The 18,903-nt window shown below is 43.9% G+C and overlaps 1 protein-coding gene across 50 annotated transcripts in view; it reads right to left on the minus strand.

The window, feature by feature from the left end:
• The window catches only part of LOC118360705 (nck-associated protein 5-like), a 31,455-nt gene extending 14,591 nt beyond the window's left edge, over positions 1-16,864 (minus strand). For all 50 annotated transcript variants that reach the window (XM_052485034.1, XM_052485020.1, XM_052485001.1 and 47 more), the window contains exons 1-2: positions 16,670-16,864; positions 4,288-4,391 (exon numbers count right to left, since the gene is read on the minus strand). The gene's annotated coding sequence lies outside the window, so the exon portion shown is untranslated. The remainder of the gene's footprint in view (positions 1-4,287; positions 4,392-16,669) is intronic.
• Positions 16,865-18,903: the final 2,039 nt, after the last annotated feature.

Raw genomic sequence — 18,903 nt, forward strand, 5'->3', positions numbered from 1 at the left:
ACTCCTTCCCCCACCCTCTCCTCCACCCCCATGCACCCATCCTCTCCTCCATCCAAATCCGTTTACCCCCAACCTCATCCTTTTTCTCCCACCCTCATCCTCTTTCCCTCACCCATCACCTCCACCCTCTTTCCCCCACCCTCATCCTCTTTTCCCCACCCATCACCTCCACCCTCCTCTTTCCCCCCACCCTCACCCTCATCCTTTTCCTCCCACCCTCATCCCCACCTCCACCCTCATCCTCTTTCCCCCACTCTCCTCCTTTTTCTCCCCACCCTCATCCCCCACCTCCACCCTCATCCCCTTTCCCTCACCTCTCTTTCCCCCACCCATCACCTCCTCCCCTCATCCCCCCCCACCCCAATCCCACCCCACCCTCTTTCCCCCACCCTCATCCTCCTTACCCCACCGTCTCCCCACCCTCCTCTTTCCCCCACCCCCATTCCCTCATCCTCTTTCCCCCACCCATCACCTCCACCCTCATCCCCCTTACCCCACCCCAATCCTCTTTCCCCCACCCCTCACCCTCATCCTTTTTCTCCCACCTCCATCCCCATCCTCTTTCCATCACCTCCACCCTCTTTCCCCCACCCTCATCCTCTTTCCCCCCCACCCATCACCTCCACCCCTCACTCCTCCACCCCACCCATGCACCCATCCTCTCCTCCACCCCCCCCATGCACCCATCCTCTCTCCTCCATCCCAATCCGTTTACCCCCACCCTCATCCTCTTTCCCCACCCATCATCTCCACCATCATCCTCATTCCCCCACCCTCACCCTCTTTCCAACCCACCCTCACCTCCCCCACCCTCATCCTCCTTACCCCACCGTCTCCTCACCCATCACCTCCATCCTCATCCTCTTTCCATCACCTCCACCCTCTTTCCCCCACCCTCATGCTCTTTCCCCACCCATCACTTCCACCCTCACTCCTTCCCCCACCCTCTCCTCCACCCCCATGCACCCATCCTCTCCTCCATCCCAATCCGTTTACCCCCACCCTCATCCTTTTCACCCACCCTCTCCTCCATCCCCATGCACCCATCCTCTCCTCCATCCCAATCCGTTTACCCCCACCCTCATCCTTTTCACCCACCGTCTCCCCCACCCTCATCCTTTTCACCCACCCTCTCCCCCACCCTCATCCTTTTCCCCCACCCTCATCCTCTTTCCCCCACTCTCATCCTTTTCTCCTACCCTCATCCCCACCTCCACCCTCATCCTCTTTCCCTCACCCATCACCTCCACCCTCTTTCCCCCACCCATCATCTCCACCATCCTCTTTCCCCCACCCTCACCCTCTTTCCACCCCACCCTCATCCTCCTTACCCCACCGTCTCCTCACCCTCATCCTTTTTCTCCCACCCTCCTCTTTCCCCCCACCCCCATTCCCTCATCCTCTTTCCCCCACCCATCACCTCCACCCTCATCCCCCTTACCCCACCCCAATCCTCTTTCCCCATTCCACCCCACTCTCACCTCCCCTACCCTCTACCTCTTCCCCCCCACCCTCTTTCTCCCACCCTCATCCACCCACCCCCTCCTCCTTTTCCTCCCACCCTCATTCTCTTTTTCCCACCCTCATTCCCTCATCCTCTTTTCCCCACCCACCCTCCACCTTATTCCCCCACCCTCAACAGCCCTTGCTGTTTCTGCCTGGCCGGTTCCCCTCTTTCCACTGGGATTCTCTGCCTCTAACCCTATTACAGGGGCTGAGTCACTGGCTTACTGGGGCTCTCTCATGCCGTCCCTGGAGAGGGTGCGTCACCTGAGTGGGTTGATTCACTGTTGTGGTCATCCTGTCTGGGTTGGCGCCCTCCCCTTGGGTTGTGCCGTGGCGGAGATCTTTGTGGGCTATACTCAGCCTTGTCTCAGGATGGTAAGTTGGTGGTTGAAGATATCCCTCTAGTGGTGTGGGGGCTGTGCTTTGGCAAAGTGGGTGGGGTTATATCCTTCCTGTTTGCCCTGTCTGGGGGTATCATCGGATGGGGCCACAGTCTCTCCTGACCCCTCCTGTCTCAGCCTCCAGTATTTATGCTGCAGTAGTTTATGTGTCGGGGGGCTAGGGTCAGTTTGTTATATCTGGTGTGAATCTAAGTTTGCGTTCTCTAATTCTCTCCTCTCTTTCTTTCTCTCTCGGAGGACATGATGACTCCTTGCTGTCCCCAGTCCACCTGGCCATGCTGCTGCTCCAGTTTCAACTGACCTGAGCCATAGGACCATGCCTCAGGACTACCTGACATGATGACTCCTTGCTGTCGCCAGTCCACCTGGCCATGCTGCTGCTCCAGTTTCAACTGCTCTGCCATACTATTATTCGACCATGCTGGTCATTTATGAACATTTGAACATCTTGGCCATGTTCTGTTATAATCTCGGGACAGCCAGAAGAGGACTGGCCACCCCACATAGCCTGGTTCCTCTAGGTTTCTTCCTAGGTTTTGGCCTTTCTAGGGAGTTTTTCCTAGCCACCGTGCTTCTACACCTGCATTGCTTGCTGTTTGGGGTTTTAGGCTGGGTTTCTGTACAGCACTTTGAGATATCAGCTGATGTACGAAGGGCTATATAAATACATTTGATTTGATTTACCCCACCCTCATCCTATTCCCACCCTCACCCTCATCCTCTTTCCCCACCCCACCCCTTTCCCCTCCCCCACCCCCTTTCCCCAACCCTCATCCCCACCCTCTTTCCCCAACCCTCATCCCCCACCCCTTTCCCCAACCCTCATCCCCCACCCCCTTTCCCCAACCCTCATCCCCCACCCCATCTTCTTCCCCCACCCTCTTTCCCCAACCCTCATCTGCTCCCCCCACCCTCATCCTCCACCCTCTTTCCCCCACCCTCATCCGCTCCTACACCCTCATCCGCTCCTCCCACCCTCATCCTCCACCCTCATCCGCGCCTCCCACCCTCATCCTCCTCTTTCCCCTCATCCGCTCCTACACCCTCATCATCCCTCCACCTCACCTCCTCTTTCCCCCCCCCCTCATCCTCTTTCCCCCACCCTCCTCTTTCCCCCACCCTCATCCGCTCCTACACTCTCATCCTCCAACCTCCTCTTTCCCCCGCCCTCATCCTCTTTCCCCCGCCCTCCTCTTTCCCCCCACTCAGCGAGTGAGTGATATGGAGGAGAGAGATTCCCTGCTACAGAAATGGGCTGATATGAGAGAGCCATAGAGAAGCACTGCACACAAAAAGGAGTTTGTGTACAAGGAGGACGGCCATATTGCCGCTTCCCTATTTTCCTCATTCTAGTATGACACTCAGGGAAAATGTACATCACCCAAACAATTTACGATATCCCCGGATAAAAAGACATGCTTTATTACAATCTGCAGTCTGTGATATTTATGAATCATATTATACATACTTCCTTCATCTCCCACTTCTCTGCTTTGTGAGACAAAGAGAACCCTGACTGTGATTCCAATGTTTATTAGCTACTGTAGATAATGGGTGTCTGCCTGTGAGATGCATAGAACGGAACAGTCACCCCTCATCCCTTTAGTGCCTGATCACTTATAACCCTGATATTTGACTGACATACAGGAGGATCTATAAAGAGAAAACTTCTAAAGAGCAAATTGTATTTTACACCACCATCAATAAAATATCTAAACACAGTATCTCCCTTTGTTTCCTATTCAAATGCCACAGAACTAAAGCGAGGACACTGAGAATCTGACAATGGCCAAAAGGACATGAAGAGAAAGCAGAGAGTGACATACACAGATAACAAAAGGGTAACCCTGAACACTATAAGGTAGACATAGCTATTTCAGCAGCACTGCTTGTTTTCAATGATGTTCCCACCTCCACTGCGCTTTCCCCATAATACATCCACAGAAAACAAAGAGTACATGAAGTGCAATGACACACGGTTTCCCAATTTAAATGTAGAGAACAAGATATATCACGTAATCTCTGGGCTGGAACACATAACACCGGTTTTCTCTAAAACGGTTGTAAAATGGATACCTGCTATAAAAAAAAGTATGCTTGAGGACATGTGATGTGCTTTTATAAAGGAGACAAAAATCTGTAACATTATACCATAAGAAAACAAATGTGTCATGCACCAGAAGTACATTTCCAAGCAGGGGGTCTCCCCAAAGGTATTATCCAGCCAGAAGTACATTTCCAAGCAGGGGGTCTCCCCAAAGATATTATCCAGCCAGAAGCTATTGCAAGGGGGGTCAGTTTTCATGGGTGGAACATACAAGACAAAGAACATAAAAAAGAACTGTCGACTAGAACAGAGTCATCTGGAACAGACAGTCACCTGTGATGTCAGTTCTCCTTAGAGCAGAGCACTCAGTCCTACTCCTCGGTATGTAAACCACCTCTCTCTCGCTCTAGTCTTCTCCCAATGTCAGAGCCAAAAAGCTGAGGAAAAACAAAGTTACAACTTGTTATCATCTGTCATCCTCGCAACTGTTCTCTCATCCCTCCTTTTCCACCACTCACAGTATTCAGTCAGATTTGCTGACATCAAACATTATTTTGATATAGTCTATGATATCAAGGCCATCTTGCTCCCTCTTGGTTTCCCAGATGCACACTCAGAAAAAACATCTCCAGAGAGGGGCTTCAAAGTGGTTTTAGCATGTGTGGACCTTAGAGAAATAGCATGTCTGTCATTATCAGGACCCGTATTCATAAAGTGTCTCAGACTGTTGATCTAGGATCAGTCTAGCCTTTTGGATTAAAATAAGATTATATGGTCAGCGAGATCCTAGATCAGCACTTCAAGGCGCTTTGTGAATACAGACCCAGAGCAATGTCATGTCACCATCAGGACTGGGCCTGGTATGGACTTCCTATCCTCCCAGACAGTCCAAGACCACAATCTGCCTCTCCCTCTCATCTTGCCTTCTTTTCATCGGAGTCATTGTAAAGTGTAATGAAAGAAAGATGAATAATTTAGCAGAGAGACCCAGTAGCCTTTAAGAAATCCCCTTTCATGTTCCAGTGATAATACCATGTCATGCAGGCTGCAGACACGCAGTATTAAAATCACTGTATTGAACATCAATGTAACCAGTCTGCAATCTGGGATTCCCCATTACTGTACTGTCATCGGTAGTTATGTTCAGTTTCCACAAGACTTGCCCTCATAGCTAAATGTGAACACACTCCGATGCACTCTGTCATAGGTTGAGTCCCATGTGGCACCCTATTCCCTATGTAGTGCACTACTTTTGACCATAAGCATTATTTAGGGAAGAGGGTGTCATTTGGAAGGTTGCCTTGTCCTCATACTGTAGCTTGCTAAATAGGAGCATGCTTAGTCACTGCCATAGGCTTCAGAGTCAGTCTAGTCTGGCTGCGTTCCTTCAGACAAGATTAGTTTAGATAAAGAGCTACAGTATTAGCTCTTCACTCCCAAGCCGCCCACAAGGGAAACCAAAGCTGATCCTTTAGATCTTGTCAACTTCCAATGTGATTAGCATCGGCCTTTCCCACTTTGGGTTTCCAGCTGCAGATCAAACAGAGCAGAGCATTCTGCATACCTGTCTCAGTCAGAACACACCGGTTCCATTTGTGAAAGTCCTGACCAGTCATCTGTTGTTGTGCGACAAAAACAACAACTGGTGTTAGAGATTATTCTTATGATCCACTTGCCATAGCCAAATAGTGTTATTGGGTGCACACACACCTGATCACATCCAAGAAACTGTGAAAAATGGCACTTCTTGAGCAATGATTTTCTTGAGAATGTGTTTTGCCTGTAGAGGTTGGTAACATGGATATTTATATCATGCAGTGTGTGTGAGGTAATCTGAATGGAGTTCAGAGTTCAAAGTGGCTTGATCTGGTGTGATGCCACAAGGAATGAGCCGACTTGCAGACTACACTCTATATTCATAGAATGGGGGCAAGGCTACAGTATAAATCAAAGACAACTCAGCAGAGCCAAACCCCTTCAAGCTCCTTAAATCATGTCAGTCAGTCACACACTTGGGGATTTGGCTGCTGCCGGGCGGAGGCCGTCTCAGGTTATATCAAACAGTACCCTTCCCCATCTGCCAATCTGGGATGGCACAGATTGAAGTTCTCTCGGTGTGAACAATCAAAGTGTGTCAACAGGTGATGTAAACAGCATTGAAGACTCAGACAGACAAATTGAACAGGATCTTAAAAAAACAAATCACGACCCGTAGGAATAAATCTGAATAAACATGACTATCAACACTGTCAGTAGCCTAAAATACAGTATGTCACTGTAGATACACATTTAGACAGTGACATAGATCATATTCAGACTATTGGATTAATTTGTTACTGTGGCTTCTGATGTTTAGACAAAATAACAGTGAGATTAGTCATCCAATAAAAGATTTTGACTGAAAGTACAGGGGAGAGAGTGGGAATAACAGATCGGGGGAGGGGCAGAGGGACGATTCCCAAAAGAACCCAGAGGTTGGATCAATGCCATGTCTGAGACTAATCAACCTGAGTGGTGCAGGCCTCGCGGGGATATTTCTAAATATTTGCCAGGCAACCCCACCCTCCCTACAGGAACTGCATTATAAGACTGCCAGTCCCGATACAGCGAGACCGGGGAGGCTTTGTCATAATTGGGCACACTAAACAGCAAACCACATGTTTACACATGCCCCTCTCTTATGATCTATAAAACAAACTAAATCAACCCCAATCAAAACGCATCCATGTTGGGTTGAACAATGAAAGACTAAACATGGGTATGAGTGCTTAGCGTTGGTCCAAAAATTGTCCACTGATGCTGCAACAGTGTCATACGTGTTTCATAATAACATAGAGGTTACATAGACCTGCCTGTGGGCGTCTGATCTCTGCTTCCCAAGTTCATCTGTCCTCTCAGTCTCCACAGCTAATACGTCATATGGTGTGGTTCTGTCACATCAACTCTACATCTCATATCTACACAATCAATGAAATCTAACACAGCCATAACGGCACAAAATGGACAAATAGTCTAGACTACATTGTCAGTCCTAACAATGAAAACGTTTCACTATATATGTTCAGATCTGCTTGTCCTAAAATGCCCACCCAGTCTCACCTTGCTTCATATCCTAGCATCCACTCAAAGCACCCGAGAGAGCCCCAGTCTAAAGAAAATCAGTCGTAAAAAAAGCCCCACAATGTAAGTATTTTCCAGTTGAAGAAAGGATTTATCCACAAGGTGATGCCCTCTCCTTATTATTATAATAAGGAACTGTTTCCTCTAAACTACTGATAGAAAAAGGCCCATCCTCGAGCATGTGAATTGTGTGCATCTCTCGCCGGCTGCCCTGTGCTGTGCCGTCTGCCTGCAATATCTCCCATTGTTCCAGGGCGAGTGAGGAGGCAGGCTTCCTGCCCCAATAGACCCTGCCTACTACAATAACTGTAGACTTGCCCCCACCTCTCTCCTCCTCCTCCCCCCTCCAACTACTGCTGAACATTAACCCTGCAGCTGCTGGTCAGGCCATAAAGGAGCGAGACAGAAAAGAAAGGGTGTTATGTTTCCAAAGAAACCCCACTATGTAACAGACAAAAGCGGACCCAGAGAGGATATCCAACGGTCTGGCTAGTTGGTTTGTTTAGTAATGGAGTTATCCAGCCAGGGCTATTCAACTGCTTGTATAAAGAACATGAGTTCTGTGCTAAGAGGATTTTATCCTGAATCAGACCATTAATGACTATTATTAATATGCAACATAGGGAAAGACAAAGAGTGAATTAATAACCATACATGAACAACCAATACATAAGCTAATAATTAGAATATGCTGTTTGATTTGTAATAGCATTATTCATTTGTGAATTGATTAAGCAGCTAATGATTCTTTCAAATAACAGCTTTAATAAATGCCTTACACCAGTATGCCTAATTGTTTAGTATTTTCTAGTAAATATCACATCATTACTAATAGAAAGTTGGGTGTATCCTTTCTTCATTGACCCTAATTGACTTGACATAGAAGCCTGAGCTGAATGTACTGTACTTCAGCCTTCCGGATCGCATAATAAAAAGCCTTTTGGTTCTTTCCTGAATGTCAGTATATGCAGGCTCTCTCACTCTTGGAATTTATTTTTAACCTAAGCAGCTTGCCAGTGGTGCCACATTCTGACAAAAGCTTTTAAACCTCTGCCGATTCATCCGCGGCATTGGATAAAAATCATTGTATTGCCACATATTGTATTGAGAACAATTCAGCCATACCTACATCTAAAATGGCACTAGGTTGAGGTGTATCCTCCTTCCTGCTATCAAAGAGACAATCAATGCAGGGCAACAATAGAGAGACAGAAATTGCTGTCTGTCCACCTAGTGGTTGGAAGTGAGAATAAACTGTTTTCATCTCCATCCAAAGTCATATAAATGGTGGATGAATCTGGCTGAAGACCATTAATGCATCCCAAATGGCACCCTGTTCCCTATATAGGGAACTACTTTAGTTCACATCTATCTCTATGGGATGGATGTAATGAATGGAACAGTCACAGAACCAATCCCCTCTGAGGGTCAGATAGGCTGCCATGGCCCATAATCACCCATAAAATATACACTTTTTCAAGGATCATGACCCACAAATAGAATACTAAAGTTATGTTACTGATAGGAGTTAGCGACTGTAAGCTATAGGTAATGGATTTATGATCGAGGTAGAGTAAAATCAGAATACTGGTAGCTAAAAATCTCACATTTCTTAACATAGTTTTATTTATCAGTGCTTATTGGTAAACTGCAGTAACAGTACATTGTGACATTCAGATTGAGTCACTAGTGACATGCTGACAGACCCGGCCACCACAGAGCACTGTTCAACGTGGCACCTTACAGATGTGCGAAGACATAGCAGGATATTTGACTTAAGCACAATGCAAACAGTATGAAAACCAAGTTCATTCTATAAGACTGGCTTTCTCTATAAAAATACAAAATCCTCAAGGTTCTACCTGCCCTGAACCTGTAGGACTAAAAAGGCACAAAAATACACTGCATCCAACCTTCAAATCAATATATCCCCAACACAATAAAGAAATTCAGCTATACATTGACAGGTTGTCCATCTGACTGACACATTCTTCTTCTCGTTGAGCAGTTGGTTGGTTTGCAAAGCGAGCCTCGTTGCTGTCAAAGGAGATAAGGGTTTTAAATTAGACTCCTGAGGTAAAAAACCCTATTGAGAGGCAGACAGTTTAATGGCCTGTAATAGGCTCAGCTTCATGGGAGGTGGAGCTAATCCACCTATAAGAAATGTGACACTGGCTGCTTCTGTGCTCTGCTGACACACACACACACACACACACACACACACACACACACACACACACACACACTCTACTGGGAGATGGGTAGGGTGGGTCCACAGCTGGGGCTATAAAAGGGGAATGGTGGCCTCTATGGTAATTTGCATGAAGCTTCAGCGAATCCTTTACGAAGACCATGAAGTCTCAAATCGTACTATCCATTCCAGAGACATCCCCGGCATGTACTATAGCTTCTGCATTGCTGATTTTAACTACTCATGTGGTGTATACAAAGACATTCTTTTCAAATGCATTAAAAGACCAGATCCACCACAGAAAAACATTATTCTGTAGCCAGAATAACAATACATTTCTTCCAGGTAAAAAATATTTGATTAATGTTCAATAAAAATGTAATGTATTGTTCTTCTTACATTTCACTAAACATTAAACTCAAGTCATTTTATAACATGTCTTGCCTATTTTTTTACAGACAGGTTTTATACAGCTGCAAATAGTACAATGACAACTGGAGTCCTCTTAGTAACAACCGGTGTGACATGCTGACAGACCCGGCCACCACAGAGCACTGTTCAACGTCGCACCTTACAGATGTGCGAAGACATAGCAGGACATTTGACTTAAGCACAATGCAAACAGTATTTTATTTATTTATTTTACTAGGCAAGTCAGTTAAGAACAAATTCTTATTTTCAATGACGGCCTAGGAACAGTGGGTTAACTGCCTGTTCAGGGGCAGAACGACAGATTTGTACCTTCTTAGCTCGGGGATTTGAACTTGCAACCTTCCGGTTACTAGTCCAACGCTCTAACCACTAGGCTACCCTATGAAAACCAAGTCCTTTCTATAAGACTGGCTTTCTCCATAAAAATACAAAATCCTCAAGGTTCTACCTGCCCTGAACCTGTAGGACTAAAAAGGCACAAAAATACACTGCATCCAACCTTCAAATCAATATATCCCCAACACAATAAAGAAATTCAGCTATACATTGACAGATTGTGTCAGTCAGATGGACATTCTTCTCCCTCGTTGAGTGGTTGGTTGGTTTGCAAAGTGAACCACACTGCTGTCAATGGGGATTAGGGTTTTAAATTAGACTTTGAGTTAAGGTGCGCGTGTGTGTGTGTGTGTGCGTGCGTGCGTGCGTGTCCGAAAACATTCCACAGGGATGCTGGCCCATGTTGACTCCAATGCTTCCCACAGTTGTTCAAGTTGGCTGTATGTCCTTTGGGTGGTGGATACACACAGGAAACTGTTAAGCATGAAAAACCCAGCAGCATTGCAGTTCTTGACAAACCAGTCCGCCTGGCACCTACTGTACTACAAAGCCACATATCTTTTGTCTTGCCCATTTACCCTCGGAATGGCACACAAACATAATAAATGTCTCAATTGTCTCAAGTTTAAAAATCCTTCTTTAACCTGTCTCCTCCCCTTCTTCTACACGGACTGAAGTGGATTTAACAAGTGACATCAAAAAGGATCATAACTTTCGCCTGGCCAGTCTGTCATGTACTTAATGTTTTGTATACTCAGTGTATATTGCACCCTTAAGGTTCTATATAGCAACCCTGAGGTTCTGATCAATGAACCCTTTGGTTCTATCCAGAACCTTTTTTTCTAAGAGTGCAGCCTTCCTTACTGAACAAATTCAGGTAATAACTCACTGTTTCACCAGCTCAAAACATTTTTGTTTCTGTGTTATACCTACTGGACACAACCCCGGACCCCTGCAATGTTCCACAATGTTTGCCTACTGATTGTGGTCCTGGCTATAGAAGAGCAGGGTGGTTCTCAGGGCCAGAGAGGTGCAGGGACCATTAACATGTGGGCAGGCTCACAGCCAGCCGCTAACATCTGGACACCAGGCATTGTGGGCGCGTCCTACACGGCACTCTATTCCCTATATAGTGCACTACTTTAGACTAGAGCCAATAGGGCTCTAGTCAAAAGTAGTACACCATGTTGAGAATAGGGTGCCGTTTGAGACGCAGCCCGTGTCAGTCAGTACAGACGCCCACAGAACCAGCTCAGCTGAAGCCAAGCATGTTCTCACATCCCAACATCCACATCCTTTGTTCTCATGTCTGGCCAGACCCAGAAAGACTTATTCATAGAATAAAATATATATAATTGAAGCCCATTGACATTACAAAGTGGTTACTATATGGTTGGAAACTCCATACATCTTTTATTTTGACTGTCTGAGATGACCAAGAGCCATCTCTTTATCAAAACAATTGATCATACAGATGCCAGAGGGAAGCTAGCTATATATAATGTTCATGGTATGTCCAAGTATCTTCATGTGTTTCTAGGGCATTGAGAAATTAGATTGATGGTAGCGGTTTTAAGTAGGAGAGCCTGAATTTTAAACATACCAGCAACAAGGCATATCCTAAGCTTACTAAGCCGCTTGTAGGAGTGATGTACTGATATTTTACTAAGCCTCTTGTAGGAGTGATGTACTGATATTTTACTAAGCCTCTTGTAGGAGTGATGTACTGATATTTTACTAAGCCTCTTGTAGGAGTGATGTACTGATATTTTACTAAGCCGCTTGTAGGAGTGATGTACTGATATTTTACTAAGCCGCTTGTAGGAGTGATGTACTGATATTTTACTAAGCCGCTTGTAGGAGTGATGTACTGATATTTTACTAAGCCGCTTGTAGGAGTGATGTACTGATATTTTACTAAGCCTCTTGTAGGAGTGATGTACTGATATTTTACTAAGCCGCTTGTAGGAGTGATGTACTGATATTTTACTAAGCCGCTTGTAGGAGTGATGTACTGATATTTTACTAAGCCGCTTGTAGGAGTGATGTACTGATATTTTACTAAGCCGCTTGTAGGAGTGATGTACTGATATTTTACTAAGCCGCTTGTAGGAGTGATGTACTGATATTTTACTAAGCCGCTTGTAGGATATTTTACTAAGTGATGATGTACTGATATTTTACTAAGCCGCTTGTAGGAGTGATGTACTGATATTTTACTAAGCCGCTTGTAGGAGTGATGTACTGATATTTTACTAAGCCGCTTGTAGGAGTGATGTACTGATATTTTACTAAGCCGCTTGTAGGAGTGATGTACTGATATTTTACTAAGCCGCTTGTAGGAGTGATGTACTGATATTTTACTAAGCCGCTTGTAGGAGTGATGTACTGATATTTTACTAAGCCGCTTGTAGGAGTGATGTACTGATATTTTACTAAGCCGCTTGTAGGAGTGATGTACTGATATTTTACTAAGCCGCTTGTAGGAGTGATGTACTGATATTTTACTAAGCCGCTTGTAGGAGTGATGTACTGATATTTTACTAAGCCGCTTGTATGATACTGATATTTTACTAAGCCGCTTGTAGGAGTGATGTACTGATATTTTACTGAGCCGCTTGTAGGAGTGATGTACTGATTTTTTACTAAGCCGCTTGTAGGAGTGATGTACTGATATTTTACTAAGCCGCTTGTAGGAGTGATGTACTGATATTTTACTAAGCCGCTTGTAGGAGTGATGTACTGATATTTTACTAAGCCGCTTGTAGGAGTGATGTACTGATTTTTTACTAAGCCGCTTGTAGGAGTGATGTATTGATTTTTTTAAAAGGGCAGTACCCTAATAATGCACCATTTTAAGCACAAAGGAGCACTATTTTGGATGGCAATCCATGAGTGAATGAACCATGTTCTTTCAGATCAGGTTGTTTTCACAATCACGACCAACCATTTAACATGTCATTGGCCAAACCGGATGTGTGCCATTGACCCGGCTTGCTTGAATTGATTAAAGCTGCTACATCGCAAGCCATATATCCTGGTAGACGCGATGAATTAGATGTTTGTTACAGCTGCTTTGTGGAGGTGTTTTAACCAACTGTAATGTTTGTGTGACCACAGATTCCATTTTAGGGTGGATTTTGAATGAGTTTTAGTCCTTTACACTTTGAGGAACACTCACAGATGAATGAATTGTTGCAGTATAGGCATATATCTAAGCCCAAAAGGCTATTGTTATTTTCTACCAAGCAAATGATTTGATACAGTTTATATTAGTAGACAAATACCAGGGGAATAGTTTAAGCGGTTCCTAATGCGGTTAAGCGGTTCCTGCCTTTAGCAGAACATTCCAGTTGACTGACACACAGGCACCAACTCTTCTGATTCTGTGGTTTGTGTTTTTTTAAGAAAAGGAGAAACAAAAAGGCTGCTGGGTAAAACAATGCAGATGAGGGAAATGTTCTTTCATCCACATTTCTGCAGTGTGTTTGGAAACAGTAGTGATGTCTCGGGAGACCTTGGTCCTGCCTCCTGCTTTGAGCTCGGTCATATCATTCCAGCTACACAGGGTCATTTATGAATATTTGTACATGCCTATGTGATGCAGCTCCAGAAGCGCCTCGGCTGGTGCGGCTGCATAACCATGGTAACTACCTGCATGCAGCAGACGGCGGGGGTGCAGAGGGAATTAGAGGAAAAACTGATAAGACGAGACGGGAGTGGGGTTAGTCTGGCTGACACCCAACTCAAAGTCACATGGGTCGCGTCAGCAAGGCTAGAGAGGGGTAGCCCTGCCCAGCACATCTTCAAAGGATGCTGATGAGGCATATGCACCGAGGGGAAGCAGCAGGTTTAAGAAAGGTAGGCCTCCTATGGCCTAGTGACAATGTGACCCATCTGTGGAAGGCATTCAATAACAGCACTGTAGAAGCGTGTCTGAATGGAGCCCTGTGCAGACGTAACTGTTATCAATAGTCTAATTCAGGGCTCTCCGACCCGGTTCCTGGAGAGCTACCGTCCTGTAGATTTCTACTCCAACCCTAATTCAGGGCTCTCCAACCCTGTTCCTGGAGAGCTACCGTCCTGTAGATTTCTACTCCAACCCTAATTCAGGGCTCTCCAACCCTGTTCCTGGAGAGCTACCGTCCTGTAGATTTCTACTCCAACCCTAATTTAGCGAACCCGATATGAATGGTTGACAAGCTGAATTAGGTTAACTACACTAGAGCAGTCAACTCAACCAGGAACAACATAGTGACCGCTAGGGAATTAATTACCTTGACTTTACAGAGGTTCTAATCTAAAAATTCTAAATAAATGTTACATTTAAAAAAGTACGAAATTAGGCCTATTCCATGAGTAGGAGCCCAAGGAATAGTCAAACACTAAGTCTACCTCTAGTCTTAGTCTAAAATGTTATGGCGGATGTCTTCTGTGAGTATTTGGATATCGTAATGATGTTCAAATGTCAGCATGATTCTGAACACAATGGATACATGGAAGCTTGATGATCAATGGCCAAATAAACACATATTTTGATCATCTGCTACTATGTCAGATGTAACATGATTTGCATATTTTAAAGACAGTCTTGTTGCAATTAAGGGAAGTATATAATTCGTTTTTATCTCAATGGATCCAATATTCATCATGTTTTAAGCTTGTAAATCATTCAAAAATATATGCAACAATCCCAATCTTATACCATAATGACATATAGCAACTGTGTCTCACAGGCATACACTACTGTTCAAAAGTTTGGGGTCACTTAGAAATGTCCTTGTTTTTGAAAGAAAAGCACATGTTTTTTGTCAATTAAAATAACACCAAATTGATCAGAAATTCAGTGTAGACATTAGTCATTTACAACATTAACAATGTAGCTGGAAATGGCAGATTTTTTATTGAATATCAACATAGGTGTACAGAGGCCCATTATCAGCAACCATCACTCCTGTGTTCCAATGGCACGTTGTGTTAGCTAATCCAAGTTTATAATTTAAAAAAGGCTAATTGATCATTAGAAAACCCTTTTGCAATTATGTTAGCACATTTGAAAACTGTCGTCCTGATTAAAGAAGCAACACAACTGGACTTCTTTGGACTTTTTGAGTATCTGGAGAATCAGAATTTGTGAGTTTGATTACAGGCTCAAAATGGCCAGTAATAAATGTGTACTACTCCCTTCACAGAACAGAGCAAACTGTCTCTAACCAGAATATAAAGAGGAGTGGGAGGCCCCAGTGCACAACTGAGCAAGATGACAAGTACATTAGAGTATCTAGGTTGAGAAACAGATGCCTCACAAGTCTTCAACTTGCAGCTTCATTAAATAGTATCCGCAAAACACCAGTCTCAACGTCAACAGTGAAGAGGCAACTCCGGGATGCTCAGAGTTCCTCTGTCCAGTGTCTGTTCTTTTTCCCCATCTTAATCTTTTATTTTTATTGGCCAGTCTGAGATTTGGCTTTTTCATTGCAACTCTGCCTAGAATGCCAGCATCCTGGAGTTGCCGTTTCACTGTTGACGTTGAGACTGGTGTTTTGCAGATACTATTTAATGAAGCTCCTAGTTGAGGACTTGTGAGGCATCCGTTTCTCAAACTATACACTAATGTACTTGTCCTCTTGCTCAGTTGTGCACCGGGGCCTCCTACTCCTCTTTCTATTCTGGTTAGGGACAGTTTGTGCTGTTCTGTGAAGGAAGTAGTACACAGCGTTGTACAAGATCTTCAGTTTCTTGGCAATTTCTTGCATGGAATAGCCTTCATTTCTCAGAACAAGAATAGTTTCATTAGGATCTACTTCTGGCCATTTTGAGCCTGTAATCAAACCCACAAATGCTGATGCTCCAGATACTCAACTCTACTAAAGGGCAGTTTTATTGCTGATTTAAATCTGGACAACAGTTGTCAGCTGTGCAAATATAATTGCAAAAGGGTTTTCTAATCATCAATTAGCCTTTTATAAATGATATACATGGATTAGCTAACAACATGCCATTGGAGCAAAGGAGTGATGGTTGCAGATAATGGGCCTCTGTATGACTATGTAGATATTACATTAAAAAATCAGCCGTTTCCAGCTACAATAGTCATCCACAACATTACCAATGTCTACACTGTATTTCTGATAAATGTTGTTTCTTTCAAAAACAAGGACATTTCTAAGTGACCCCAAACTTTTGAAAGGTAGTGTATGTGACACAAAAGGCATGCAAAAACATCTGTAAACAATTGGAGCCAGGGTGAGGGAGTGCTTCTACCACCCATTACACTTGAATTAGTCACTGCTGTTCATGGTGTAAGTGAGCACATTTTGGTAACAATGCTTACGTTTATTGGCCTAGATTCCATACTGAACTGAAATCTAGGGGTTCCCCATAGTCAAGGTGGTGTGTTAACCCAAAGGTGAAATGCTATCCCAAACTGAATTGCAAGATCAATTCATTCAAATGTGACTTCATCTCACTTGCACTCGCTTCGTTTTATTTTTTTGAAAGCTAAAACAAATCTGTCGACATTTAGACAAATGTCATTACATCAATAACACGACTGCCTATTTTACCTATTTCGCTTGTCACATTGGTGCGACAACACACGCGCGAGTCGAATCGATACATTGAAATCAAACTCACCTCAATAGTAGTTTTGGTGGGTCCTGCTGAAAACTGACCATTCAGTAATGTATTGGCCCAATATATACTCAATGGCTACGTTATACAATAACCTTTATATAAGGCGGTGTATTGAGAGACCACCCCTGTCTTGTCTTGGGCCGTTTTATCGCTTCGTCTGCATGGGTGTATTAATTACGCAGATTCTGTTGCAAAACGTTTTCCAACAGAAACTGTTTACCCCAAACGGAAATGGTTAACAAAAACGAGAGTTTCAATTGCACAAATTCAGGTAGGCTCCTCACCGTTTCGTTCGGTTCTTAAAAGGCGAACTGTTTCCATTGCAAGAGGTAATGAATACACCCCAGGTTGCCTCGGCTTGTTTGCAGCATTTGACTTCTCGGACTGGGTAAGGGAAAGTGATGTCATCAAATTAAATTGTATTATCCAACCCAATTTTAGGTCAGGCTGTGTTCCATGTTGCCAAGTACGACTTTTTAATGTCACTTTGTCGTCTCAAAAGTTCCACTGATGATGCTTTGGAGAATAATATTTTTTTCATTGAAAAAGGCAAATCAAGATGCAGGCATTTTCAGAAAGTACACTAAGGCTGCATTTAGACAGACAGCCCATTTCTGATCTTTTTTTCCCACTAATTGGTCTTAGACCAATCACATCAGATCTTTTCACAACAGCTTTTTTTCAGAGCCTATTGTAATTGGTCAAAAGACCAATTAGGGGAAAAATATCAGAATTGGGCTGCCTGTGTAAATGCAGCCTAAGTGCTGTACAAATGTAAATGGGTTGCACACACAACAGAAAATCTGAAGAGCTTATGTACATCCAGGAACTTCTTTGCAGTTGCTGGAGTTACAGGTGAACTCATGACAAATTAAAGGAAAACACTGCACACTGATGTTCATGAGATTTTAATTGACAACGTTTCAACCCTGAGGTCTTCATCAAGCATCCACATCCCAGGTGGGCGTGGAAGGTCCTTTATATTAGAGGCAGTGCTCAGTGACATCACTTCCCATTTTAAAGGTGCACTGTGCAGAAATCGCTCCGCCATTTCCTGGTTGCTAAAATTCAAATAGTTTACCTTAGTTTGTGAAAAAAACAAGCAAGTATAGAGTAGAGAATCATTGTACCATCTGAACCTCTATCTTCTTCAAAAACAAAAATATTGTATTTTCAGTTGTTTGAAGCTGGTGTTCAAAACCAAAAGTAAAAGACACAAAAAGGAAACTTAAGAACGGGAAACATAGAAATAGCGCACATAGAACAGATCTACCACTTTTAAAAATCACACTTCTTTGTAAATTTGCTCAGGTTACCCAAAAAGTTACATATTGCAGCTTTAAGGGGTTGCCCCTGCCTCAGAAAGTGATGTCACTGAGCACTGCTCCTATATAAATAACCTTCCAACCCATCTGGGATATGGCTGCCATGGTGCCTAGAGGCAGCCGTAGTAGTTGACTCTTTCAAATTATTAACTTTTTTATGCACATTGTTTTTAAATCAACCTTTTGTTTTTAAATAAACCTTTTGTTTTTTTGATAGCTTATCAAGATCATAGGAATCTTTTTTATTTTGATCATTAACATTAAGAGTTAGCATATGTGGCTACTTCTCCAACCTCACCAATCAACTAGCAAAATGTCTGATTTCCAATGTCAGCCAAGCTAAATCTTCCTTGATCCTCATCTCATCTACCATGTACGAGTCCAAAGGCAGGACCAAAACATTCAGAAATGGCAGCAACCTTCATTCAGTATACAGAAGGATTCCTTAGAAGTCTTGCACAGATTAAAACCAACCCTATCTATGTAAGGAGCTCAAGAACAGCCTCTTTCAATACAAGCTCCTATGGAAAACATGTAGATGGCGAGGTGGTAGAATACTAATTAACAAACCAACGTCTATTGTGTGCACTCGTAATGAGTGCAGTACAACATGCCCACCGGACTTGGACGATAAAGGACACCAGCCATTTCTGCAGACTGACCCTCAGGCAAATGACATCACCCACTCCAAGCCAATACAGTCCATACAGAGCACAGTGGATCAACCTAAATGTAATGTAAGTTTCCATCAATGCCTCCACAAGTTTTGCAATCTACAATATCCAATACTTAACAAGTCCTCTTTTGTATGAGTTTCTCAGACAATGACTGACATGATCTGAAACATGGCTCAAAGAGGGGACCTTTACCATCAAAATGAGGCAGCGCCGCCTGGATATACATATAAGG

This window comes from Oncorhynchus keta, chromosome 28 (genome assembly GCF_023373465.1).
Source record: "Oncorhynchus keta strain PuntledgeMale-10-30-2019 chromosome 28, Oket_V2, whole genome shotgun sequence".
NCBI classification, from domain to species: Eukaryota; Metazoa; Chordata; class Actinopteri; order Salmoniformes; family Salmonidae; genus Oncorhynchus; species Oncorhynchus keta.